Source organism: Pseudoliparis swirei, chromosome 4 (genome assembly GCF_029220125.1).
Source record: "Pseudoliparis swirei isolate HS2019 ecotype Mariana Trench chromosome 4, NWPU_hadal_v1, whole genome shotgun sequence".
NCBI lineage: Eukaryota > Metazoa > Chordata > Actinopteri > Perciformes > Liparidae > Pseudoliparis > Pseudoliparis swirei.
The window spans coordinates 23,159,520-23,187,481 of NC_079391.1; the positions used below are offsets into that span (position 1 = coordinate 23,159,520).

At 41.8% G+C, this 27,962-nt stretch overlaps 3 long non-coding RNA genes across 4 annotated transcripts; 1 reads left to right on the forward strand and 2 right to left on the reverse strand.

The window, feature by feature from the left end:
- The first annotated feature begins 294 nt into the window (after positions 1-294).
- Positions 295-21,685, forward strand: LOC130193095 (uncharacterized). Its single transcript, XR_008831509.1, has 4 exons — positions 295-579; positions 750-812; positions 18,959-19,038; positions 21,447-21,685. It is a non-coding gene; the product is annotated as an uncharacterized LOC130193095 (long non-coding RNA).
- Positions 21,686-22,613: 928 nt separating this feature from the next.
- Positions 22,614-23,965, reverse strand: LOC130192933 (uncharacterized). Its single transcript, XR_008831478.1, has 2 exons — positions 23,928-23,965; positions 22,614-23,124 (listed from the first exon to the last, which is right to left on the reverse strand). It is a non-coding gene; the product is annotated as an uncharacterized LOC130192933 (long non-coding RNA).
- A 344-nt stretch (positions 23,966-24,309) lies between these two features.
- On the reverse strand, positions 24,310-25,743 carry LOC130192901 (uncharacterized). Of its 2 annotated transcripts, XR_008831477.1 has the most exons (4): positions 25,648-25,743; positions 24,669-24,727; positions 24,502-24,597; positions 24,310-24,361 (listed from the first exon to the last, which is right to left on the reverse strand). It is a non-coding gene; the product is annotated as an uncharacterized LOC130192901 (long non-coding RNA). The 2 variants fall into 2 exon arrangements; XR_008831476.1 differs by lacking the exon at positions 25,648-25,743 and having other exon boundaries at positions 24,669-25,008.
- Positions 25,744-27,962: the final 2,219 nt, after the last annotated feature.

The window sequence follows — 27,962 nt, forward strand, 5'->3', positions numbered from 1 at the left end:
CACGCGTTCCTGCTTGCCTGGCTGGCGCGGAGCTACGATATTTCGTAGTTGCTTTGAAAAAAAAATTGAAAGAAATCCGCTGAGGGGCAAGTCACAACGTCGGTGTATGCGCAGAGCGTCGCTGCGACTGCGCGCGTGCGCGTGTGTGTGCCTGAATCGATGAGATACGCGTTTGATTGGGTCTCCCTTGTTGTAATAATGTACATGAGGAGGAGGAGGAGAAGGAGGAGGAGGAGGAGGAGGGGACGGGCTCAGGCTGCTCCCATGCATGCAGGCTGGCTGGAGCTGCACGGATCAGCCGAGCTCGAGCGCCTTTCTGACAAACACTTTGTTTGGCCGCCAACGGTACTTTTTTCTTCTTCTTCTTTTCTTCGCGTCGGCCGATAGGAGCTATTTAAATCAGCCACCAGGCGAATCAGCCGTGTCCCCCCCCACCTCCCCCCTGACACGCTCTCCTTCCCCGTGACCAGAGAGGCGCAAAAGAAAACACACACACACTCACACACACAAAACCTCAACACAAAGCGCTGTCTCTTTTTATTTGTCCCTGGATGGAATAAAGTGTTTTTTTCTTCACAGGTAAGATCAGAATCCTCCAGATGTATAGGGGATTCAAATATGCTGGAGTCGTTGCTTCCTTTTTTCTTTCTATCTTTCGCTCTCACAGTGAGGAATAAAAAGTTTTGGGGGGATTGAACTGATGCGAAGTGGATGAAAAACAAATACTCTCCTGTATCTTTTTTTTACAGGCAAATCCTCGTCGGGGAAGACAACAGGGCGGACGGATTCCAGAAGACGGGAGTCGAAGGACGGTGAGTCGCCAACTCGTTGTGTCTATCTCTCACCTCTCACCGTCTCCCTCTGCGCCAGATGTGGTGCTGCCGCCTCGCCTTTCCTCTCCCGTCCGTCAATTGCCAGAGAATCGGCTTCTTTTCGTAGGATCCTGCAGCCTCTCTCAGTCTCTCTCTCTCTCTGCGCGAGCCACTCCTAAAAACCGGTACATGGGTCCGTCCGTTCCCTCCTCCGCTCACCGGGGCTCGGTGGAAGGGTTTGGTGATTCGGTGACTCTCCGCCGATCCGAGGATGTTTTCGCCCTAATCTCACCCGCGACTGTGTGCGCCGCTCCACCACTGCGTGCTGTTAGATCCGCCCAAGCATCTGTCCGTCTTTCCATTGGCGCATCCATCAGTGTCACACACACACACACACACACACACGCACACACACACGCACACACACACATCTGTCGTGCGCACATTCCTTGCGATGCTACACCCCCCCCCCCCTCCCCACGGTGTGCACTCACATAACGCTTATTCACACGCGCAGACACACACGCACACGCACGCGTCCCGCGCTCAGAGGCGATGGAGAGCTCTCTCTCTCTCCTCTGTGTGATTGACGCATCCCACTTAAAAGCCCGTCGCACGTGCGCGCTCGCTTTTGGGCGACATTTTCTCTCCAACATAGGAGTCCGGGTGTTGTTGTTTTTTATTGTTGTCGGTGGTTTTTTTGGTATTGTTTGGGTTTTGTTTGCATCTCGCGGCGCCAATACTTTATTATTCTACCAAATTATCTAAGTGAGGAAACACAATTATAAATACACTTCAGTGTAAAACGCGAGGCTCAGCGGGCGTTTTTGATGCGTTACGTTCGTATGAAAAACATTTACATTTGCTTTTTAACTATGGTGATGCTTTTTGAGACGAAAGCACGTGAAACGTGTCTACTTTTTAAACGTGATATTTACCGGTGGCCAGGCGAAGAATACTCATCATCTCATTACATTTGTTTACGTTGTTGATGAAGTGAAATTGACCAGGTCGCTTCCTAACGTACATTTAAATCTTATTACATGATAAACCATTCGACACTTTTTATTTATAAGTCTAAAAAACTTACTTCAACAGATACAATTAAATATAATTTTGGTAGGCCTACCATGTATTTATTATTATTAAGTGTATTTGTATTATTATTTGTATTATTCTTCTTCTTTATAAGACAATAGGTTTGATAAAAAGCTGTGTACTCTCTGATGGGGACATACAGAGGTGACTCATTAGAGAGGGTGGGCGAGGGGGGGGGAGAAGGTAGAAATAGAAAGGCTTCGATACGGATGCAAACACACGAAGACTAAAACAGAACATAACAATAAATACAAACTATTTTTCTTCTTTAAAGTCGTATAATCAAACAGTGTAAAGCGTTAGAAATAATCGAATGCATTTGGAGATGCAAAGCAGTCTAAAAGCGAACTGTTTATTTACCAAACAAAATAAAATATAAACTTAACAGTTATGATGTGCCAGATATGTTTGGGGTGATTTCTTTAAAAATGCTATTTTTGTGTGTGTGTGTGTGTGTGTGTGGGGGGGGGGGGTCTTTTAACTTGCACGGTTGGTGCTTCAGGAGTTGCTTTCCTTTTGTAAGCATCCATGTGTGAAATGAAATCCCGACTCCAAACTGATGTCGAGACTCGTGCACGAGGACGACCCGCGGAAACAACAGAGTGGATATTATATTTAACGTAATACAGAGCCAGCAATGACTTTATGTCACTGTAGTTAATTCAGAGCGCTTTACTTGCATGGTTATTGTTTTCACATGTCCATCATCATTTCACCACAATAGCACATGTCAGTATCAGTGTTTTTACGAACCCCAAAACAAGGCAATAATTTTCGGTTTAACGATACATTCGGACTGAATGAAAGTCAGTTGTTTGCACGACATTATACGAGCAGTGTGTGTGTGTGTGTGTGTGTGTGTGTGCGTGCGTGTGTGCGTGTGTGTGTATTGTGTGTCCGTAGCCTATGGGAGAGATTGAAACAGACTGATCCATCCGTTTCTCCTTAACAATATAAAACATATGTATTTTCATAAAACTTTCTAAAACACCAAAATGTTGTGAAAGCCACGTATTAAATTCAGCATTGCACTTAAAGAACTGAAATAAATACAAATAAAAAGCTGATCTGCGTCACTTTCTGTAATTCAGTTTTTTCATTGCTGATATTAGCCGGTGGACCTTTCGATGTGCCTGGAACCGTATTTGCAGATAGAGGAGCTGCAGTGTAATTATGGGTGAGGTAACGCAGCTAACTGTACATCCGGAGTAATAACGGAATAATTCTCTCGTGGATATATATTTTTTTGAATTTTGAGATAATTATGAAAGAACAGCACGTTATGTTCATGGTGCAAAGATGATTTTTACGCACGACGCATGACTTTAAAAAACAAAACTACATGAGCACATCACCATCACTTGGTTTGTGTCGTGTTCGTACCACACAAGAAAAAGAAAAAAACTATTGCATTACAAAAAACTATTCAAATATTGTTCATTCTAGTGGGCCTATTGGATTCAATACATATCACACTATCAGGTCATCCTCGCGGATAATAAACTATAATTCCATATAACTATCTCACCGTTGGTTTCCTGCATCCGTGGCATTTAAGCCACCGATTATATGAGCAGATTTACTTATTGCCTCAAAAAACAATGTGAATAAGAGAACACTTCCGCGGTGGTGGAGTAGAGTTACTTCCCTGGAAGTATACAGGACGCGCACTCTGAAGGAATAACCGCGTGGATGACTCATCTGTAAAACTCTAAAACGGGGGTGGGGTTCACAAGTGAGGAAGTTAATCATTAACAATTATAATATTGATTCCACGAACAGTTAAAGAGAGTAACGCTGGCTGTGTGTGCGTGTGTGTGTGTGTGTGTGTGTGAAACCTGTATTTTACCCACAAAGGTCAGTCATTTACGCTGGTGTTCCCTCAGTATCCCGGGCGGTTTGTGTGTGTGTGTGTGTGTGTGTGTGTGTGTGTGTGTATGTGTGTGCCGAGGGGGTCCGTGGTGAGGGAATCGGGACCTCGCTTCTGCCATTGCCGTCTTTACGCACGAGGATCGGAGCTTCTAAACCACCTCTCCACGGACGCACGACGGGGCACGGGTTTGGCACTCGCGTTGGACTGATGGTGAGTTCAAACTCGATCCTGTCCGTTGTTAAGCTGATGTAGCGGAGAGGAAGCCGACACTAAGTGAAGACAGGTCACCAGAGCGCGCGAGCGCACGGGAATATTCGATGATTGTTTTTGAAGATGGTCGTTTGGTGACCTCCGTCACACAATGTATTTATGTATTGTGATAATAATATATATTGTTTTGAAGATGTCTTGCATAAAGAGTATTCCTTTAAAAAATAACCAGTAAACGCGGTTTTAAAAGTTCCAATGCCATATTCTATTTGCATGGGGACTTTTTCACAGCCCCCCCCCCTTCTCCTCCAAACGCAAATAGATGCGGTGGGGTTCAGTAGAAACAGGGGGAGGTTTGAGCACAACTACTGTTATTTATAATCTGAGCCCCACAACTTGCACCATTTTCACGATTTTCACAAGAACCATAAACTATCAATGTCCCTGAATCCTTTTATCCTCTTTCGACAAGAGACGAACATGTGACCGTACCTGATGTATGATTGCTGATAAAGTAGCTTGCATGTACAGTTTCAACGGAAGCTCACTTGAGTAAAACACATCATTTACTATGATAATGCATAGTTGTATAAGTTGTTTTTTTCTTCTTCACAGAAATCTGCTTTTCATCACCCTGTTTTGGGACTTTCTTCCTCTCTGCCTGAGGCCGTGCCTGTGGCTGTTTGGCCACAACACTCCTGTCTTCTTGCACCTCAATTTGAGACAGACTTGTTTATTATGTAGTGTTAAGGTTTCGTCGATATCTCAGTGGCCTTCTCTCAAAAGTGTCCGCTTTAAAAAAAAAAAAGGAGAAAAGAACCAATTTGCATGGAGAGGGAGGAAGAGAAAGAAAGAAAGAAAAAAAGGAGGCCATGGTTGGACTCTCCTCATATAACCTTACAAGTTACAAAGTCCCACCAAAAAACAACACAGCGCATTGACAAGAGAAGCTGAAAGAGATTGAGTGGATGTTCTCTTTCTCTCTTTCTCTCTTCTCTCTCTCTCTGTGTCTCCCTAGTGTCCGCCCCCCCCAACCCTCCGCCCCTCTCCTACCTCGTTGGGTGTGCTGCAGAGCTGCATGGCAGGGTTGAGAGGGCAAGTGCTGACCGGCCCTCTTTCTTTCTCTGTCTGCTGTTACTAGGTCACCACACACACACACACACACACACACACATATGCACACACACACACACACACACCTCTCCTTGCGGTCAGTGTTGCCACCAGGGAGAGGGGTAATTTAAGCCCTCCTTGATGTAGCCTATTCATCACTGTCCCGTGGTCCACGTTTCAAAATTAAAGTCTGATCTACAAAGTTAGAGTAAAATGAGATCAAAAATAATAATAAATTGAAAAAATTGGCAGAGGTCACCAAGGGCCAGTCAAAACAGGACGCCGTGACTCCGCTGCGCTGGTATGAGGCGCTTTAATAGTTGTGTTTCTCTATATTGAGTGAGTTGTGATTTGTTGGGCTTTTTAAGTGGTAAAAGTCAAATGAACAGAATGACGTGTTGGGAAGCTTGGTGGGTCAGAGCCACTAAACGTGTATGACCTGTAAGTTGTCCTCACCGATGCCTCATCAGCAGAGCCTGAATCAGTAGAAATATGTGTATTATATTTAACTACACAACTAAGAGCACATTTTACTCAGGTACTTGCTATGATATCATAAACTGGTTAAAATGGGATACAATCTGACAAAATGTGAGGAAAATGATTGGTCTCAATATAATAATGAAATCAAAGCACCCACTTCATGCTCACATTGTCATGAAAAACCCAGCGAAGCACATTGCGAAAGAGAAAAGTGTCAATAAAAAGTCTGGTTTAAGATGTGTTGAAACAAAGTCAAAAAGTATTATTGGAAATGGCTCCTCATTGTTTGGGTTTCAACATTCCCCACGTCCTCGTGTGGAAAAATAATCAACCTTTATTTTGTTCTTCTTTCAAATATTTGTTCTTCTCTTTCTAATATAAATTCATCCTCTGACTTTTTAAAAACCAAACGAGCGGAAAAATACTTGACTTGTCATTACTCGTGTCTTCTTCACACATTTGATGAATTTCACAAAGTACTAAAATGACCGTGAAATATTATTTATCACACCAAATAAGGAAACGTGCCATGTGTTGCACGGTTATGATATTGACACAGTTATCGCAGTGATAGTGACTATTTCATTCGGTTGTATGTTGACACCTGGTTCCTCCTGAGCGTGTGCAGCTCTCATTAGGCAGCAGCACACCGGCAGACGCACAGCTGAGGGAGCAAACAGCAAACATGTCAGCTGTTTGGAGGCTTTTAATAATAAATAACAACACTATTTATTTGTCGCATTTTGTTTTACAAAGTTAGGAGAGTAATGTCTAAGTGGAGCCTGACGTTCCCGTACACATGCACAGCCAGGCATGACACTTGTTAATTCAACACTGGCACCATATCTGCCAAAATCCACAGAACAAAAGTCAGTGTATTTATATAGTTTTGGAGTGCTGTTGTATTAAAAGACGCAGATATTTAGCGTGTGAAAATATATTGGATTTGACCGAGTTTTACAGCCAGAGTTTCTGAGACCCTAATATGAGTAACGCAATAAGGCAGACTTTATATAATCAGTTCAAACTCATGTACGCAAGCAATCCTTATGAGTCATCTCGCTCGTAAAACTAAAGTCACTTCACTGAATGGGAACAATGTGAAGGTGAATTGAGGATGCAGAGGAACACCTTCCAGCTTCCTTCCCCCTGCACCGAGAGAGCAGGAGGTGGAGGACGACGGAGGAATTACATGCACACGCACATTCTTTGCTAATATCCGCATAACCGATGATCTCGCTCCTCTGCAGCTATCAGGCTGACGAGGCCAAAGGGTCGTCATGGGAGAGTGATTTGATTGGACAAATTGATATACGTCCCTAAAATCCAATAGTTGGACAAGGGAAATATATAATAATATGATGATAATATTAATATATATAAGTTTTCATAGCTAAATGCTCAAAAATGTCCTTTAAAAAAATTAAGATAAAAATGCCCTTTAAAAAAAATATATATATTTTTCACACACAAATCATTTCACAGTCTCTTTAAGTGAAAAGCACAAACAATGTGTTTTCAGTTATACAATAGTCACAAACCGTAACGTAAATCCCAGGCTCTGATATTTTTAGAAGGAGGAGGTATTCCATCGGAAAATGTTTGCATCTCATGTCTGATGAGTTACACTGTTTATCAGCGTAGAGTGTGACGGCGCGCCGCTGAGTGAGTCACTGCTTCCTCCTCACTGTGTACATGTGTGTGTGTGTGTGTGTGCGTGTGTGTGTGCGGAAACCACGCTGACAGCTGCAGCTCATTACAGCCACTATTACTGATGGGGACTGCTGGGGGAAATTCCTTCTACCACAGAGCAAACCACCCTGTTTACCACACACACACACACACACACACACACACACACACACACACTCACATACACATAGGTCTCACTTATTCATAAACCAGAGCTGCAACATCTGTAACTGAAGCAACAACAACAACAAATCTAACAGATAGATTTACTAAACATTTACTCCTGAGTGAAAAATGAAGAAAAAGTAAGCTATCTTCTGTAAAAGGAGGTGGCAAATATTTCATCCTCCCTGTTGCAGGAGAATGGACGACATCCCTCACCTGTGCATGAAGTGTACTCTTCTACATGTAGTATAAGTAAATTGTGTGGGCTTGGGTTCACATGAGCACACACACACACACACACACACACACACACACACACACACACAGCCACAGGGTGAGCAAACTTAAGAGGAGATGAGATCACTGCAGCACTCTAAGCCCTTCTAAATTGGCAAACAGCAGCGTCACACACACACACACACACACACACACACACACACACACACACACACACACACACACCCACACTCAGCCACAGAGTATACAGTGTCCAGTGACGTTAATGAGTGGGCTGAAAGCCAGACACACATGTGCTGGAGTCATTAGTGAGAACTTCATAGCTACACTTCAGGCCACAACACTCCATTACTGTACTTCACTGGTTTCACTGTTTGAAAATAGTGGTTTCTCAAAGTCAGGTCCAGGGACCACCAAGGCTCCTTGGAGAGCCTCGGGGAGTTCCTTGCTAAATTAAAAAGAAAGAAACAAAAGACCAGTTACCTGTTCTTCTTTATCTCATTTATTTGAAGCACCATGCTGTTAGAATACACAGAGCCCTGCTTTCACAATCTGCCAGTGCACGGCTCCATAGAGGAACAGATTCTTCTTCTGGATTAGTTATTCTTTCTGTTATTATTTGTGGTGCAGTGGCAGTGTTTGTAATGACCGTGTTACTAATATTTGTTACTCTTGTCGGAGGTAAACTCTTCTATTTGGCTTTTGAATGAGTGGTAAAGTAAGAACTCGGTAATGAAGTAGAATCATGAATGAAATAACTCAAAAGGAGGAAGATTTCAACAATTGTGCACTACACTCTATATTCCGTTGCCAATTATTTTCCGTGGGGGAACGTGTTATCTCCCCGGTTATGTTTTTTCATGTATCACAAATACATTTAGAATCAAAGAGAGATCCTGTCAATGTCCTTGTTTTGACCTACAACCGGGGGTTCAATAATGGAACACAAGTACTTATTTAAATTTCTTACTAAACCTAAATAACAATCCTAAACATAACCACGTAGGTTTTGTTCCACTTCACAGCGTTAGGGAGGACGGCCCATTATTCCGGAAGCACAGTAGCCCAACGATTTGTCCCGCAGCGTGTCGTTCTGAAAACAAATGCCCATTGTTCCACAGAAGTACGGCAAATTAGGCAGAATGATGTCATTGGACTTTCCTGATGTGTTTTCCTGAAGGGAAATTAATGGTTGCCTTCTTCGTTGGTCATGAGCAGTGAGATACTGGCTGCTCTGCCTTCTCTATGGTCCAGAGGAATAACTGAACTCAAGCTTTGACTATACAGCCAATACTTATTAGGAAGACCAGTTGATCGTTAAAAATAATAATAATAAAATTAATTCACACAAGCATTATTACTGAACAACCCGATCTCCAAAGAAAAATGTTTCTATACAAATATACTGCATACTCAATTATGTTTTTTAGGAATCATATTTCTCCCGGATCACAGTCGCAGTTTTAAACATGTGATTAACGTGTAAGTTAGGAGGGAGGGATGCTTATGAGAGGCTCTACCATCCTCACGTTGAACATTATTAATAAAAGCAGCCATTACAATTGATGAGGCTGAATAATGCAACAGATACATCACAGCATGGAGTGGACCTTCTTTCTATCTATCTCTTTCTCTTGTCTTGACAGTTTAGAGGCAGAACACAACTTTGTTAGATTACGGCATAATTTGCTTGTAATAAATCTTTGGAGGCAAAACATTTTTGGGGATTTCCATAACGTATGTCTTAGTGTTCAAAATGACAAATAATGACAACTAGTTCTATTTTTGTCTAAATGTTGATGATACACTGTTCACCTCTTAAAAGCCATCAACATATTTTTTTTTAATTAAAAATATTTATTATATGACTAAAATGGCATCCTGTGTTTTATTGAAGTAAAATCACATAAACACCATTGACATTGTGTCAATGTCCTCATAAAAATAAAAATAAAGTATGTCTTCACAGGAAACAAGAGAATTAATCTTAATTAGATTTAGTGACAAAACTACACGTTAGGTTTAAAACAAATTTTAAAAGTAGCTCCAGAAGTGCTGCTTACTGCAGGTTCAGGTTACTTTTATTTTTTAAATTTAATTTTAATTTTAAATACATTTCTTTCACATTGGGAACAAACAGCAGTCTCATGGATGAAAGTTGTTCATCGCCTATAAATTACATTATACCCTACAACAAAACTGCCAAGTCAGTCATGTTTGACATTCAATCATCTTTAACTTGTAGCCATGCGCATACTTTAATTACAATGTTTAAAGTCATTCAAATCAAAGGTAATCCAGGAGGAAATATATTTCCTTCAACATGTCATTGACACTGTAGTTTTGATGAATGGGATGTTGTATATGTATCCAAAGACTTGGCATTACATAAAGTCATCACTGAGATTGTTTTGGGTTGCTTTTCAGTGAAAACAGAATACAATTTCAGATTATTAGGATAGATCTGTCACAAGTATAAGACGTAGGTTGAGAAATTTCCAAAAAACATTCAGTATCCAAAGATTTATTACAAGCATATTCTGCCATAACCTAATAATGCTGTGCTTTGTCTCCCTTCTGTCATGACCAGAGAAAGAGAAAGATAGAGAGATGGTCCACTCCATGCAGTGATGTATCTGTTGCATTAATCAGCCTCTTAAATTGGAACGGGCTGCTTTTATTAATTATGTTCACCATGAGGACGGTAAAGCCTCACCCGACCATCCCTCCCTCCTCATTGAGACACAAATCACTTCCAGAAAGAAGGAAAAAATGAGGTAGAGAGAGAGAGCTTCATTACAAGTGAATGAAAAAAGAAAACGAGACGATGCCAAAGGGAATGCAGTGAAGGAATGATGACAGGTATTTAGATAATCAAATGAGAAATGACTAATGGGGGTCTGAAGGGTGATGGAGTCCTATTTACATCTCTGGCTTTACACAAATTCACCTAAATTTAGTGAAAACAGGGGTGCTGCAGACATGACAGAGAGAGTATGAATGCATTGCATTGCAGGAATACATACATTGTTTCATTTCATGTTCCCTTATATTACTGAACCATTTATTTTACTTTTATCATTGCTTAGATGTTTGTGTGCATGGATTCATTTTTTTCAGCACATGTTGGTAGGTTCTCAAAACATTTTCTCCACATAGACCAGGATTGACATACTTGAAGGGCCCTCCTCTTCCCACTTTACATGTAAAAAAAAGTGTAATTTACAAGGGGTATAAAGGGCAGAGATTAAACTGAATATAGATTTTCATTACAGTCCGGTCCCGGCTCTTATTGAAGGGGCTCCTCAATTGTTGAGTATCGTTTCGCTGCTGTTTCAGAACCATGGACAGCAGTTTGTCATGTCTTAGTGAATTTACCGACAAAAAAAAGCTTGCAATTGCAGATACATTTAGAAAAGTGCAGTTTAGAATTGAACCGCGATTGCTATTTTTAATTAATGTTGTTGTTTAGCACAACGACTTAGCTGACACCAGTTTATTTTAAAGTTGTCGGAAAATGACTCCAAAAATAATAACATTTGATGACAGTGCATTGTGGACTACTCCACTGTGATATGGAAGGGAGGGTGAGGCGGGGAGCGGGGCGTATACTGTATATTGCATAAACAGTTAATTGTTTGCATCTCAGCAAACAGATATCCTACATATTAATTACCAGAAGAGCTGCAAACAGGTACTACATTAACTGACCAGTGCCATACATTGGGCAGAGGTAGAGAAGTAGGGTTGTTGAGCTGAGATATTCTGCCAAACCAGCACCAGCAGGGCAGTTTAGCTCCTCACATAGACAGTCTGACACAATCTGGAAGTCACTAATTGTCTCTCCGGTCAGTTATGGTGAAGTAACACCAAACCTGTAGACGTATGTGAAGTTGACGGCTCCCATTTACGTCTATGGAGAGCAAAAGAGACGGCCGCGCGTTGCATGATGGATACGACACGGCGACTTGAAAGACTATTCGCAGAATCTTCATTTGCATAATCACAACCCGACTTCAACTTTATGCAAATGAAGGTCCGTCCTTCACAGGCTTGCGAAACTCAGATTCAAACTAGTCAAACTCTGCAGGGAGTCGGTATTATGCTTGAATTTTTTGCCTCAATTGTAAAAACTTATTTGGGAGAACTGCGCTGTTCTAAAATGAGAACGTTTGTGACCCGGCCACCATGTTCAACCGCCTTTTGCTAGCGCTGTTTGTGTCCTTGGACATGACACTGGAATGGTAGCTCCTCCCATCAGTGTATGAATGTGTGAAATATGTCATGTAGTGTGAAAGTGCTTTGAGTGGTCGGATGACTAGAAAAGTGCTTTACAAGTACAGGTCGATTACCATTTACAGTTTTGTGACAATTCAACAGTCTGAGCTCGATGAGCAGAGTAGAGGGAACAATGCAAAAACCTCGGGACGCACACCTGAGCTGCAGACGCAAGACATGCACGCCAACGCGAAGCAGGAGGAGATCAGTGAAAGCGACATCCAGTGCATTCTTGAGTCTGAATATCAAGAGCAACACAACGCTGTCTTTCTGGTTATTAAAAATATTGGTGGTGGGAAGAACACATTTCCATACTTCATATATTGGAGGAGACATGACCCTGAGAGGATTACATGGATATTGATTCAAGTGTTTTAATACTGGATAGTTTATGAACTAGACTGGCTGATATGAGTTCAAATTTGGGGTTCAGACGGATTACAATTCTCAGTGACTCAGGCCCCTGTGACATCGTACAATAACGTCATGGGTGGTCACGGTAATGAGTCTTATAATGAATCTGTTTTAAAAACCCAGATAAATAAATCAAATCAATTTTTTTTAAAGTACAGAGATGTCTCTGATGACACACGCTTCTTAGCTTTTACTAATCTCAAACATATTTGTGTAGTTTTAATTTTTATATATATTAAAGCAGCACTAATCAAAGATGACACAAGTATTTAAATCAATATGCAACGCAACTATGAATACCAGCAGGCACACACTTTGGGCATTTATAATACCTTGTGTATCATATGTATAATGAGGGTGGGCGTTGCCAATTACCAGTTTTCTTTTTTCTTTTCCTGTAAAAAATTAATAAAAAATACTAGCAAGCTCAACAAGTTGTCTTAATTCTGTCTTTGTTATTAAAAACTGTACAAAGCATAATGAAAATAACTAAATATTTAATAATATAATTATTCATTGTCAGTTACATAAAAATAAAAAAAATACATATTTGCCAACAAATGGTACAAATTTGCTTTTTGCTCAAAATAATTTTACAGGCTAAATCATAGCCATGACTTCCCCTCCCAGCTGCCCGATGGAGAAGTCGGTCTCATGGCCCGACTGAAGTGGAACACAGCGGTGGATGGTGGACAAAACAGTGTTGAATTCCTGCGCACGTTGAATTGTTTGTTATTTTTAGAGTGTGACAGAACAAGATAAACATCCAAGTGAACACTGAGAAGCGCATTATCAATATTTCTTTTTGTAATCGTTTCATTTTAATTTGGTAGTGAACTTTGAAAACCGTAACTCTTTAGTTTTTTCACAGACATTTGTTGCAACTCAAGGCACGCAGATTGAAACTGGGGCAGAACTCTTCAAACAGGGACATCCGGACTCAGTAGTCTGTATAACTGCCTGGGGGAAAGCGTTAACGTCAGAAGAGACGCTTATTTCCAATGGAAACATGTAACCGTAAAGTTAGCTTGTTAACAATTAGCTAACGACAGCCAGTAAATGTCATCTCAAATGTTCCTGGCACATGATATATTTGCATGACTGCAAAGTGCAAATTAACTTAAGTAAATCATATTATTTGTACAAAACTAGTGTCACTCATGAACTCTGAGCACACGCTGGTACATGCACTGCTGGGTCCTGCAGGACTACGCCTATCCGGAAATAGTTTTTTTAGGAAAGTCCCAGGAGTCTTTTGTCAGCGTCAAACTAAGTGCGGCCAAGACTGTTAGCATAAGGCTTTTACCTGGAAGCAGTGTGTACCAGTGTAGACCTGATGCGTATCAAAACCTGAATACAAGACAAATAATAATTTGTGTAAAAGATTTGCAGCACCACCAACAAGCCGGGATTTAGATTGTTTACCTGGCTCCTTGCCCCGAGTGTAAGCTGGGTTCAGGCTTTGAGGCCTTTGCAGTTTTCATTGCACACAAAAACCGTGAGAATGCACACGTACAGGAAGTGCAACAGCACGGTACAGGTTAGAGCTGGATTTAATTCAATTAAATTCAGTTCAATTCAGTTTATTTGTATAGCCCATTTTCACAAATTACAAATTTGTCTTGGAGTGCTTTACAATCTGTACACATAGACATCCCTGTCCCAAAACCTCACATCGGATCAGGAAAAACTCCCAAATAACCCTTCAGGGGGAAAAAAGGGAAGAAACCTTCAGGAGAGCAACAGAGGAGGATCCCTCTCCAGGATGGACAGATGCAATAGATGTCATGTGGACAGAAGGACAGATTTACAACTTACAGTTTGGGTTTGAACCTTTTTGTCTTCATCTCCTCTTGCAGCCTTCTTATTATCGTAGCACTCACACTCTGTGTCACTGCTCTGTTGTATGAGCACAATGCAATGTTATCAGAACCAATGTGTGAAGCGATAAAAATACAACTCATGTCTTAATAATCCATAGTTATCATTTTAGACCCAACCAGCATGAAACCCCAACCAAATACCTCAGGCCATAATTGAATAATTACTGTTAGCTTTCCTGACCAATACAACATATCGGCCACACACTGAAAGAAAAACTCAAATAGCAATTTTAGAGAGGTTTTGATGGATCCGGTGACAATAAATGTCCCCAAATGAGCTCTTGGAACTTGCTCGCATTAGCATCTCCACCATGATCCAGTGTATGATGATATCGCCGGCTACATACGAACATAGCACAGGATCACAGACGCACCAGTGAGTCGAAAGCCGTATTTCTTTCAGGATGTATGGCCACTTCATGCGGAGAGCTTCGGTGGATACAAATCATCGGGCCGATACTCGTGTCACGTCAGCGGGAGCTGAGCCCAAAGCCACTTCAGCTGCACCCGGCGTTTATCTTACTGTGACGTTCTCCCCGCTGTTACGCCAGGGCCTCCCTCCTCCAGCCCACCGCTATCCTGTGTGAGATATACCTGCTGAATGGAAGGAGAGATGGATGAACTTAATGGTGCTGCAGCAATATGGAGGAAAAGAAGGGGAGGAAGAGAGCGAGAGAGAGAGAGACGATGAGCTCACATTCGTCCTCTATGACAATGCTGATGCTGTCTCACTTACGAGAGGCCCTGATGTGACACAGGGGAAGTTTGATTCTGCATACACATGCAGAACTGTTTCAGTGTAAGAAAACAAGCCAAACGAATGTGTGCGTGTGTGTATGTGTCTACATTAGTGAGGCGGAGGTAAAGTGTGACATTCATTTTAATTGCAGGTTATGAAAAGGTTCCATGTTAGTATTGAGGGATGTAGAAATCAATCGAGGCAATTCCAGTGTTCACGGCCAAAAGGTTCATACAGGAGAAAATCTGAGGAAATGTTCACAGGCAATTTATTTCCTATTCTTGTCCTACAATATTAGCGTCATGGCAACCAATGCATGTTTAATACATCTTTAAAGAACTTAAAGTTTGGGAATTTGTTTTCATTAAATGTTCCAAAAAGTCAAGGACAACTTTGGAATATGTTGAATAGTAAGCCCAAAACAAACTGAAGGAGCGAAGTGTGAAATGTTGTTGCACAGACTGTAAAAGTGAAATGCACGTAGTCGCTGTGGTGGTCAACCGATAGTCCGGTGACTACCGCTGTGAATGCCTCAAATTCGGCATTTTGGTCGTCGCCATCTTGTTTCTTTGGAATAAAAAGTGACGAGAGAAAGTAGAGATGAGTACAGATTTGTGGCAACCAGAGGAGGCGCCCCCTGCTGGTCAGTATGGATAATGCAAGTTAAGGGTACTTTAGATTTGGCTACAAATTCAGTCCTGGAGGTGTTGGAGGAGGGGAATTTGATTGTGTGTGTGTAAATTGTGTATTTTTCATGGTAAACACAAAATTCACACGATGATATGTTTTCAATGTCCTGAACACAACTTGTACGCATCGGTGTTCTTTGGGGTCAATCTGACCCCAGGATGTTTTTCACTGTGTAAAACATATAAGAAATATCAACTTTTTTATTTATTTAAAGGGCTATTTAGGTAGTCAACAAACAGACATAAAGTACCTGACACTTAAACTTGGGAAACAATATTAATTCTAATAATATCCTGTTGGTTTTAATTGAAAAGATGTTAGTAAATTTGAAGGTAACAGGAGGGTTAAAGGTCTTCACAAAATGTCTCAATGTATTTACTTTTTTGCTTTTTCCTGCAATATAAGCTCTCTTCTTCTTCTGGCAACTCAATGTGCTTAATGTGAGGTTTGGGAAAGATTGTGGTTATGATTAGATATTTAAAAAAAAGTTGGAAATATAATAAACAGTACATCAAGCTAGCTCCAGTGGTAATCGTGTGGATCCTCTTTTTAAAAAGTCCCTCCTCCAAGGCATACACGTGGCGTCAAAATAAAAACAAACAAAATAAAAAGGAATAAAAGAGTGGAGAAACGACAACTGTCTTGTCCCACTCTGCTCGATGGTTATGTTTCCCTCGTGTCCAGTTTTCAGTTATTCCTTCCTGTTTCCTGTCCCTCGTTATCAGCCTCCTGTCATTGTGTGTTCAGCCTGCGTGCTCCTCTTCGGCCGTTCCCGTTCCTCGCAGACTTTTTCTTCCTCGTGTTTTTCACAACACTCTTCAGTACTTTGACTCGGATTGAGCCCAGAAGTAGAATCATTGGAGCCAATAACTCTACTTCTCTCTTGATGTATTCCTTTAGTAAACATTGTAAACCTCAGTTTATGTTCTCAATCTCTAGTTTCAAGCCTTCTTCAATACAGCATGATGTTCATTTCGTAAATGATGGTCCATTTAGAGTCACATTGGCAATAAAGCAGAGTATGCTTGAGGGCGGGCTCACTGTGATTGGCAGATCGCGACTACCAGAGCCGTATATGGCGTTTCTCCGTTACTCCTCCACATTCCAAACATGGTAACTTTTGTTCATCGGTTGCAAAATAGCCAAGGTGGCGACTGTCGAATTCCAAGAGGGCATTGAAATCGGCGAACTTGATGCATCATAACGTCAGTCCAGAAGGGAACGGGTCAGGACACGATGACTATGCCCACTTCTTATATACCGTATATGGCAGTTGGTTTGGTGAGAGCCTTCATCAGCGTCAAACTAAAGCTAGGAAGTCAGTCCGGAAACAGGCAAAGGTCTTTCCATGAAACGCTCGGCTCGATGTGACTCAAAGGACTGAAACACACTGGGAAGTCACGAGGAACAAAATGGCCGGAAGGTTCACTAAAACAGAAAAGAGACATCTGTCAGTGACAATAAGCTTTTAGTCATCCATGCACTTGAACTGCGAGAACGTCTAAGTGTATGCACGCTTCCCTCACTGCCTATACTCCCCCCTCCCCTTCCAACAATAAACTTTCCCTGACCTTGTGTCGATCAGACGTCCACACCTCTGAACAAACAGATAAGCTCCTTTGTTAAATTTGGCGTCCCCTTTTCCAAACTGGCGGTCAGGCGCCCCTGGGCCCCCGAGAAGATGCTAGCAGACTTGACATCCACGTCTGCTCCGCGCCTGTCCGAATTAGCGCTTCACTGCCGGACTATCCGCCCTATATATATATATATATATACCTCGCGGAGGAGGGGGGTCAAATGATTTTGCCCCTCTGCGGAAAGCGAGTAGTCCTGGCTGGAGGACATGGAGGACTGTCAATTCCCCGATGTGTCCCCTGCACCTCAAACGCCACGATGTGGACTTTCAGCGGCGCGAGCTGTGACTGACAGTCGGGGGGATAGGAAGCAGCGTCCCCCGACAGTAAACAGACGCTGACCAGCCGATCACCATGAACGGGCCCCCCCTCCGAGCTTTTGGGCTCTCACAGGGATGTACTGAATGTTCTGTGAAGGATCTGAGCAAGTGTGTGTGTGTGTGTGTGTGTGTGTGTGAAGGCTTTCCCTCTGAAGTGTCAAACCTCCCAGAGAGAGGATCAAGTGCTAAGCGGGGGGGACTCAGGAGCTCAGTGCCTGGTGTGTGTGTGTGTGTGTGTGTGTGGTGTGTGTGTTTGTGTTTGTGGTGTGTGTGTGTGTGTGTGTCTTCTGCAGCCCACATTTGCGGTTTTAGGGATTGAGGAAGTGATATATCCTTTTATCTGTTACCGTGGATGACCAAAGGCTTGACCGGAGTTGGCCCCGCATGGCTTAATCCGCACCGGATTGTTGTGTATGTGTGTGTGTGTGGGGGGGGGGGGGGGGTGCCTGTGTGTGCGTGCGTGCGCGTGCCTCTGTTTGGATGTACAGAGGTGCATGGGGCCTTTCTCCTGAGGGAGAAGCACAGGGTTGAAAGGTCAAACACACATGTGGCGGGGTCAGTGAGCAGCCCAGGAAGCGGAACAGAAGCACCATGCAACCAAAAAACACACAAGTGTGTGTGTGTGTGTGTGTGTGTGTGAGAGGTAAATGGAAAGAACCGTAAAACATCACAAACATTGTGTTTCACTTCTAACGTTACAGAAGATCCTGTTTCCTCGTGTGTTTCTATCAGCACATATCCCAGTATAACTCCTAACTCACCACCATGTGAGATGGATGATAGATGGATGCTAATATTATATGTATTTTTTTTAATGCCAAACAGATAAAAAAATGTATACAATTAAATTGTTACTTTTTGGAAGTTCTCTCCCTCACTATGTTTCCTTCTACTTATGAAGATAATATTATCCTGATTACCATTTGACAATACAATTTGAATAATACAAACAATAATAAAATACTACCACTACTAAAAATAAGAAAGAAAAACATTTTGTTGTTCAAATGAAGCACATAAACCAAATCGGGCATTACAACTAAATGATGAATTTAAAGGCAACCGTTGTCACATTTGACTAGAATTGAATTTATGACTTTTCTTTTCTTGAAGAGATTAAACATGTGCAGCATTTCACAAGAAGGACAACAAAGGTTAGAGAAAAGCCTGTAACAAAATATTGCAGATTTTTTTTATTTTTATTTATTTATTCAGTACCGCGAGGACAACAAAAGCACGACTTGTGGATCACAATTTCTTCTTCTTCTTCTTCTTCTTCTTCTTCTTCTTCTTCTTCTTCTTCTTCTTCTTCTGCAGGTCGGTGTGGAGATCAAGCAAAATCATTCATTAGGAGCCAGTGCATTTCTGACCCCAACAGGAACCAACAATCTAACCGGGTATGAGACAAAGTACACACACAGACACACACACATACACACACACAAACACACACACACACACACACACACACACACACACACACACATGCACTCACTTAGGTGCAAAGACTCAGTCTGTTAAACAGAGTGAACACATCAGTCTTAAGTAGAAGTTTCACTCGTCTCTCTCACCCTCGCTCTCCCATCTGTCCATGTCGTCCCTCACTACCTCACTCGCACATCACCCATCAGTTAGTCTCTCACATACACACACACACACCACACACACACACACCTCCACATCAGCCGTCAACTTTGTCCGACAGACACATACATGTACATCTTCGCATTCACGCGCCGACCAAATCCTTTACATCACGTCAGGATCTACCCATGATTCACACACACACACACACACACAATGCATCACTCATCAGTTATATGTTTTCGGCTCAAGGAGAGAGGATAGGGGCGGGGGAATGTCGGCAGGCGGGAGGAGTTTGACAGGGGAGAGGAGGAAGTACACAGGAAGTACATTAGTTATCACTCCCATGTCTCAGACCCCAGAGCCAAGCCACGGCTCCTTATCGTCCCGCCCCTTTTTCTTTTCTCTGTCTCTTGTCTCTTGCTCGTTCTCTCTCCCATACACACACACACACACATACACACACACAGACACGCACACAAGTCTCTTAAAAAAATTATTGCCGCGCTCCATTTTAGTGTCGGGCCCTGGGATCTAGATGACACTTGGCAAGCCGTGGAAGCCGCAAGACAACTGGATGAAATATTTAAATGAAAGACGGCAGGGGTAAAAGAGGTGAAAGAAAGGAAAGGAGAGGGGGGGGGGGTAGTGGAGGAGGAATATAGGACAGAGGACGAGGGAAGGAGAGAGTGATGATTCTCAGACGGCGAGCAGGATGTGACGGGCTTTTCTTTTCTTGGCAATGAGAGGGCCGTGTGACAAGAAGTGTGCAGATGAATTGGCTTTCACCTACAAAGCAGCCTTAGGAGAAATATTGCAATATGCTATGAGATCACTTTGCTTTGTCTCGGAATCATGAGAAAGTCTCAGTGTTATGTCAATGTACTCTCAGCTCCGTGCCAGCTCAGCCTGCTCAGACGAGGACAATGAATCTTTCACCAATGTGATCTCTCAGAAACACATGAAATGGCCGCGACCTTTCAACAGCAAATGACGTGCCGGTCGCACGCAATGTGTTAAATGTACATCCTGCCACCTGAGGAGAACAGCATTATTTAGTTAGGTTTAGGCGAAAGAAAAGGTCATGGTCTGGGTCGGAACCATAATAAATCACCATTTAAATTAAGTTCACACTGGTTACATAACGATCAGTCAAAGTTTTGGTGTCCAAACTTTTTAAGTTTCCAGTTGAATATTTGCAGGATAGTTGAGTGATCTCCACGGCGCTCCGAACAAAGTCTGTCTGATTATAGCTCATCTACTTCTGCACACTCACAGAACGATGACACCGACGACATTCAGAGCTCAGGAGCCGACAGTGATGAGCTCACCTTGTCCAGGCCATACCACCATAGACACACATTTGTCAGCAGAAAAAAACCAACCAAAAGAACAGCGGACCAGAGGGACAATGAGGAATAATAATATTTTGTGAAATTTTTGCAAAATGTTTGATTCTACTGTTTTATTTATTTATTTAAAATGTTTAGCTATGACTGTGTTTAACTATCTGTTATCATAAGTAGGTGACGGTACAGAGCCGATGGCAACGTTCAGAAAACGCTAGTACCGCATGTACTGAAGGTACAAACGCCGTCCCAGGGTTCAGAGAGTTTCCCCCTGATCACGCTACATCGTGGACAACAAATGTCACTTGAAATTGAAAGGAGGAGAGCTAGTTATGCTAGCTGTTAGCAGCCGGTGGGCAGCAAAGTCCTGCTTGGCGAAATAACGCCGCTAATGGCTAACGTACGGAGGTTGCATGGAGTTACATCAAGAGGCGTTCAAGCTCTGTTTGGTAAAAAACAAAGGGGAATTGGGACGTTACCATGATGTGTTCAAATGAAATGATCAGCAATAATTCATACATTTGCAGGAACCAGGACGCAAACAATACTAAAGGAGTGTCGATTAGACTTATGAGTCCATTCACGTTTGACAGAAGACACAACCGAGAACTTTTAGGGGTGTGTGTGTGCGTGTGTGCTGTTTATTCAATTACCCACACTTTCTGTAAGCACTCTTTCACTTTTTCCGGTCGTGTGTGCGGAGCTGCACGCTGGTCTTGGAAATGCATATTTAAAGGTACGCGCATGTGTGTGTGTGTGCGTGTGTATGTGTGTGTGTTGCTGTTTACGTGTCGGCCTTGGTCACATTTTGTCTGTACATAATTGCACTGTACTGCCCGTCTATAAACATGCGCATGTGCTTGTGTTTGCAGCATAATTTATGTGTCGTCATGCTGCATTACTGACTCGTACGGCCCCCGTCTGTTAGTCCCGCCTGCAGAGGAATGAGCGTGTTGCCGAGCTGGACATCAGGCCTGTCTGGAAAGAGCTGGAGTGTGTTAGCTTGTAAAGTCAAACTCAAATGTGTAGCCCCTAAAAAGAAAGGAGTAGAATTTTACTGTGTCTTGTAAACTGATTAAAAAGATGGTCAATAAAAAAAGTGAAGATTTGATATGCAGTGTCTCATTTGTATTTTATATTCAGCGCGGTACGTCATTCCTCTTGTGCGCAGGAAGGGTGGAGTCATGTTTTGCAGCAACTGCCAACCCTTTTTTGGTACCTTGAAAGCACCACACTGCAAAAACTCGGCCTCAAAAAACAAGAAAAAAAAGTAATAAAATGAGGGAATATTACTTGAAATAAGCCAAATTATCTGCCAACAGAACAGGAAAATTTGACTTGCCAAGATTTCTTAAAACAAGTAAAAGTATCTAGCCTTGAAGAACCCACAAATATCTTAAAACTAGTGTAGCCAGATGAAAAACAAGTAAATTTGTCTTGATACAATGAAACAATTTAAGAATTATTTTCTTAATATGTAGGAAAATGTGCTTAAATTCAGCAAATACAAGTACCATCATCTTGCAATAAGGATATATGTTAGGCAATATATCTTAAAATAAGTAATGTTACACTAAAAACAAGTACATTCGTCTTGATACAATGAAAAATGTAAGAATTATTTTCTCAATATGTAGGCAAATGTGCTTAAAATCGAAGTGAAAGTACCATCATCTTGCAATAAGGCTATATGTTAGGCAATACATCTTAAAATAAGTAATTTTACACTAAAAACAAGTACATTTGTCTTGATACAATGACAAATTTAAGAATTGTTTTCTCAATATGTAGGAAAGTTTCCTTAAATTTAGCATCCAATGCTCATGCAATATTCTTGGAATATCATGAAATTTACAGAGAAAAATACCATAATATGCTTAAAATCAGTAATTTGACAATGTATATCATACTAGAAATGTGTAGTTCTTCTGTAAACCCAATGAAAAACACAGTACAACTGTATAATATATTATGGTACTTTATTGAAAAGTTCCAATTAACGGTGAACATACAAGACATGACAGTAAGTTTTGTAAAACAACAGTTATACTGTAAACTTTATTACAGTTACGGTATTTTATTACAAAGTTCAAAGGAAGTTGCTGGCAACTAAAGTCACCAGAATTCCTTTGCAAAACATGGTACAGTGTATAACAATAGGTTGGCATAGATTTTACAGTCAACATTTGATTATTGTAAATTACAAATGGAAATATCTTAATAACACCTTTTGGAAAACAAGATACAAACCATCGTTGATGAAAACCTTAAGAAACTAACATTCTGTGAAAAACAGGTTGAACTGATCCACTCACATGTGTTGTATACTCACAAAGCATTGTTGAGATCTTGAAGAAACAGGATGTGGACATGAAGGATATCCCATGAATAAGCAAAAGATTAGCCACTTGCCCAGAGTTGATTAAGAGCAATGAGTCTCTGTGTCCAGACTTCACTGAAGAGGGCACCCAGCATGGTAGAGTCTCACACAGACACAAAGTTCAGGAAGTTCTTCTTGAAAACTCGTATGTTGACATCAGGTGATCCTCTCTGCAGCCAAAAAAACAAAGCAAAGGCAAAGTTAGATTGATGCAGTGCTTGAGCATGATGCTGAAACAGATACACATTCACTGCCTTCTGGTAAACTGAGCTCCAATGATAGTCACCTTTATAGTTAAACAATATTAATAAGTCAGGTTCAATGTTGAATAAGGACATATTTTAGCATAAAGGCATCATTACAATGAGTTACATGTCTGTAATCTTGCAGCCTACAGATGAGTCCACTCAGGCAATCAAGACCATCATCACGTTTCACGTGGTTCGGGTTTCCAACCAGAGTAACAGCCCATCCAATTAATTCCATCATTTAAAAACATGTTTGTATTTTTTTAAGATACACTAACATAAAACCTTTTGATGTACCCCTATAAGCAATAACACAATTTTAATTGCAAAAAAAGGATAAACTAGATTACAGTCTAGCCTGTTGTGGATTTGTATAACTGAAATACTCAGTGTACAATAGCTGATATATCTTCCTCCGCCTTACATTTAAATAGTTTTAATGAGACCCAGTCCAATTGCAAACAATGCCCTCCTGCATTTACCATTACATTTATAGTACATGTCACCTGTGTGCAAAGACAGAGTATTTAGGGTGGATTTGGGAAAGATAGTACACATGACGATATGCCATAGAATTAATTAAATGTTTCTGCTATACGTGGAACTAAATTTAAGGGGGATATCAGTTCAAACCACAAGAAAATTAATTGAGGATGATCAATTGAGGGAGGTTTGAGTTGTGCTTGCACCTATCATTTGCTATACTGAACTACATCACCGCTTACCTCGATTTAGCCTCGACAAGACTGGTGTCTGAGTCATTTTAGTCCCAGATCTGTAGGTCCAGACTGAAGACAGGTGGGGACCGAATCTCCTGCAGACATGCCATGATGTTCAGGAAACTGGAACTTAAGGCAGGCGTAGTCATCATTACTGCTTGAAGACTCACAGGTCAATCGGTTGTCTGTGGGCTGACATGATTCTCTCTACAGCCAGAAAAAAGACAATTGAAAAGATTAACAATAATATAACTTTAAATAGCATTTACAACATGACAAAGTGGTTACAACAATAACAATTTATTCTGTTGTTAAATTAACACACTGAACTTAAAACCACTTACCACCATTTATCCTTGACAACTTGTATCCGATCATGGGTCAGGATAGTGGAACAGCAAAGAAGGTGTTGAGGTTCATGCTGGTAGTCGTAGTCACACCTAAAAAGACAGAGTAAGGTGATAAAGGACAAGGGGAGGACATACATCCTCTTCAGTTAAACCAAAATCATCTCAAGCATCAACTTTTGCTCTTTTCAATGCCAAGGTTGTAAATCAAAATGAAAAGGCTAGATTCTCACTCAAGTGCCCCATGTTGTCGTCATCATAGCGGCCAAGGTTTGATTTCCGGTGGGCCCTTTGCTGCAGATCCTCCCCTGTGGTGCTTGTGTGCGTCTCTAACACAAAGAAAGAAAAAACATCGTAAAAAATGTCATGCTTCTGGCATTTAAATAGATTATAATCTCACCGTGTTGCTGGGTGTCATTAAGGTCACGAAGTTGTTCCATCCAAATTGGATGACAATGTCTGAAAGGTGGCAGGAGAAAATAATTAGCATTTTACGATAAACTAAATGTTCTTAATTATCTGTACATAAATGTAAACATCGACTCAAAGGACAATCTTTGGTGACGTCCTCATCTGATAATGTGGACAGTAAATGAAGATTTGAACATGAAACCATCCCCTCACTGGACAGCTCACGGCGCTTCTGAGGAGCTGTGAGCTGTCATGTCCCGCCATAGCGCAGTTATAAGCGTCATGTTAACAACAGTCACGTGAACAGAGTCCCGACCACGTCAACAGCATCAAGTAAAGAGCGTCACCTGAACAGAGTCCCGACAGCATATGCCACAGCGCAGTTATAAGCGTCATGTTAACAACAGTCACGTGAACAGAGTCCCGGCGTCACGTGAACAGACCTGTACAATAACGTGTCTGGTCACGTGACTGTCCGGACTGACTGCTCCGGTATATGTGAGCTTGTCTACACATGTCTGCGTGGAACCAGTTTCAAAGCACTTCAATAAAATGGTCGTTATGAGATGAAGTGTGTAGCACGTGACCCCTCAGGTGTCTTAACCCACCTGCCACAGTAATGAACCTATAATACGAAAGTTAACTACACATTGCCTGAGCTAACATGTGGTAAAGTAAGCTAATGTTGGCTCCTTCAACAGAAACCGACAACCTACGTTACATCGACGATGTTAAAGAAACGTGAAGACACTTAACCATCAGATAGCTAAGTTAACTTACTCTTGACGTCCAAGGCGACACAGAACTGCAGAACACCATGCCTCGAATTCAAAAGTAGCTACCCGCTAGCTCACACGAGGCTAGCTCAACTCCTCACCAGAGAGCCGAGTAGAAACCTCAGTGTCACTAACGTTGCCCGTTCAATACAACTTTTACTCTCTGAAATTAAATTAAGTTGGCATTCTTACCTCAAGAAGAGCTGTCATGTCAGGAGGCTGTCGTTCCCTCTGTGGCGTTTCGTCACTGAAGCAGGAGAGAGCAGCGCGCCGCTCAAACTGCGGAATAGTGGCGCGAAACCGGGTTCAACGGTTCAATCAATTCAATTCAATTCAATTCAGTTTATTTGTATAGCCCAATTTCACAAATTACAAATTTGTCTCGGAGTGCTTTACAATCTGTACACATAGACATCCCTGCCCCAAAACCTCACATCGGACCAGGAAAAACTCCCAAATAACCCTTCAGGGGGAAAACAAGGGAAGAAACCTGCAGGAGAGCAACAGAGGAGGATCCCTCTCCAGGATGGACAGAACAATAGATGTAATGTGTACAGAAGGACAGATTTAGAGTTAAAATACATTCAATGAATATGACAGTGTATGAATAGTTCATAGTAGGCATATTCCACGATGGAGACCTCCACGATCCATCAGGCAGATGGCGGTGGGGAGGAGGAGTGGGCGGAGTCTCAACAGGACAGTGGCGTAGTCATGAGCAGGAATTCCACGACCCAGACGATCCATCAGGCAGATAGGATCTATGCCGTCTCATAGGGTCCGATGACCCCATGAGACGTAAAGTCAAAAGGACTTCCGGGGAGAAAGCAGAGTTAGTAACGTGTGATTGAGAGATGAAAATTCATCCTTAAGGAGAGAAAAAAGAGGAGATAGGTACTCAGTGCATCCTAAAACGTCCCCCGGCAGCTATAAGCCTATAGCAGCATATCAAGGGGCTGGACCAGGGCAAACCTGATTCAGCCCTAACTATAAGCTCTGTCAAAGAGGAAGGTCTTAAGTCTACTCTTAAACGAGGTGACTGTGTCTGCCTCCCGGACTGAAATTGGAAGCTGGTTCCATAAAAGAGGAGCTTGATAACTAAAGGCTCAGTGATCAGTGATCGTTGCTTTCTGATCACTGCACCTGGCCTCGCCTTTGAACTCTCTCTCTCTCTCTCTCTCTCTCTGTTCTCTTGTCTGTCTCTGGCTGTCTGTGCTGTTTGCTTCTCTAGTAACTAGATTATTTGAAGAATACAATACAATAAAATAAAATCGCAGGAAAGGACATATTACATTTAAGAATTTAAATAATAAAGGACATTTAAAAAATAATAAAAATGAAAGTAAATACAGTGTATCTAAGTGTATATTAAGTGAAAGCGGTGTAATGTTCATTGATGTTGTTCAATTTGAGGAGGATCTGGCCAGAGGTGATTTATTGTAAAGTCTAATAGTTGCCAGGAATGTTCTCCTGTAACTGGAAGGTTCTCCTGTATCTGGAAGGTTCTTCCTGTATCATGAAGGTTCTCCTGTATCAGGAATGTTATCCTCTATCAGGAAGGTTCTCCTGTATCTGTCCTTGTGAAGCGGAGCTGAAGCAGTCTGTTGAAGAACGTGCTCCGCTGTCCCTGCAGTAGGTGGTGGAGAGGGTGCGGTCCATGTTCTCCAATATGGACAAACATTTCTTCATGTCCTCCTCTCCACCTGTTCCGGATAGTCAATCTTTGCAGCCAATGATGGAGCCGGCCTTCCACACCAGTTTAGTGAGTCGGTTGGTTTTCTCCAGTTACAATGCTGCTCCCCCAGCAGAGTACGGAGAAGTTCAGAGCACTGGTCCAACAGCCTGGTAGAACATCACCAACATCTCAGAGCACTGGTCCAACAGACTCGTAGAACATCATAATTGAGATTTTTCATATATTACAAACATTTGAGGACTTCCTTGAAAACCGTAAAAGGAGTGCATTTGTTTTCTTCTCGTTTTTTAAACCGCTACCAAGCAGGGATGCTAAGTGCTAGATATTGCCAGCCTACATGGTTGGGCCCCATTTGGGAGTGGCTACAACCTGGAAAAGAAAGCTAAGATCTGACATGTTTAGAAAAAAAGAAGCTAAAATCAGCCCAAACTCTTAACAGGGTCTCAGATTTACAAAGCCACACACCCTCTTCAAGTCCTGGATTTCAGACAGCCAATTAACTTTTGTGGGTGTTTTGGGGGAAATTTCACCCCTTCATCTCATTGTAGGCCCTGTCTTGAGTGTTTGTGTTCAATTTTGGATATCCAGGACTAATATTTAGGAGATTATGACCATTTTTGCACTTATCAAAAAATATGCGAATATAAGAGAATAAGGCCCAATTTGACCATTTGGACCTTTTTTGGGGGCCCTTAAATTGCAGCTATCAGTCCCAAACTTTAGGGTATTCATATTCAGATGTCCCTCTAGAGGATCCACATCTCTAAGTTGCTTGAAAGTACGAAAAATTAACTAAAAGACTGGTTTTAAG